Source organism: Carlito syrichta, unplaced genomic scaffold (genome assembly GCF_000164805.1).
Source record: "Carlito syrichta isolate Samal-C Ts95f unplaced genomic scaffold, Tarsius_syrichta-2.0.1 Scaffold303691, whole genome shotgun sequence".
Taxonomy (NCBI): Eukaryota; Metazoa; Chordata; class Mammalia; order Primates; family Tarsiidae; genus Carlito; species Carlito syrichta.
The window spans coordinates 79,597-80,660 of NW_007247787.1; positions in this window are offsets into that span (position 1 = coordinate 79,597).

Here is a 1,064-nt window from a genome sequence, read left to right on the forward strand (position 1 = left end):
CTTGAGCGGCTCCAAGCCTGGTGGTCAGCATGGCGTCGTCCAGCAGCAGAGTCCAGGCCTGGGGTCGGGCCAACCTGGGGGCACAGCTGCAGTCAACTCCAGTGGCAGTTTCCATGGAGGGAGGGCCCAGGGCAGCGTCTGGGCCTTGGCAGGCTCCGTGGAGGAGCTAGGGGCCAGGGTGGGGTCAGACGGAGGCAGGACCCCAGGGACATGTGTGCTGGAACAGACCAGGAGGAAGGTCCAGCCCAGAGGCTGCTACTGCAGCCCATCCTGGAGTCCAGTGAGCATGTTTCCTGCCTCAGTGTCTGCCCCCACACCAGAATCGCCTCCTGATCCGGCCCTTCAGCCCCAGGGTCGGCCTCTTTGGAAGGGCTGTGCTGCCCGCTCTGCAGCGCCCATCGCCATGTGGCTGGGGCCTCCCTCACAGTGACGCAGGATGTGTTCCCCTGAGGCCAACCTCCCGGCTGGGCGACCCCTGGCCTGGCCGTCCCTGGGACTCTGGCCCTGCCCCTCCATCCTCCGGGCTCCATCTGGTGTGGCCGCCCAGGCAGGTGCCTGGCAGGCACCCTGCACCTGACTTCCATACAAAGGCAGCCGTGCCCCCAGACGCCCCTCTGCTGCATTCCCGCTCCCATGGGCGCCGAGTCCTAACTGCTAAGTGTCCTCCCACCCCAGTCCCAGCCTCTGCTGCTACCATCTGTTGGACACGCAGCCCCGTACGGCTTCATGCTCTGTGCGTGTCTGCTCTCTGCTCCAGTCAGAGGGGAACTTCCCGTTGAGCTGGACGCTTGAACAGCCACCGCAGACTGAGTCCCTGGCCACCCGAGTGGTGGATGTGGCCTTACGGCTAGTTCCCAGACCTCAACATAAGAAGGGTGTGTGTCTCGAGGAAACGCTCTTGCTACGTCCTTCCCACACGCCGCAGGGCCTGAGCCCCCGTCACCCACCCTTCCTCTTGCTCTGGTCTCAGCGCCATCCTGTCCTCTGTGTGGCCTGGTCACCCTCCATCTCCCTTCCCAGAGCAGCAGTCCCGGGGGCAGAGGCATCTCTGTCCGGTGCACACT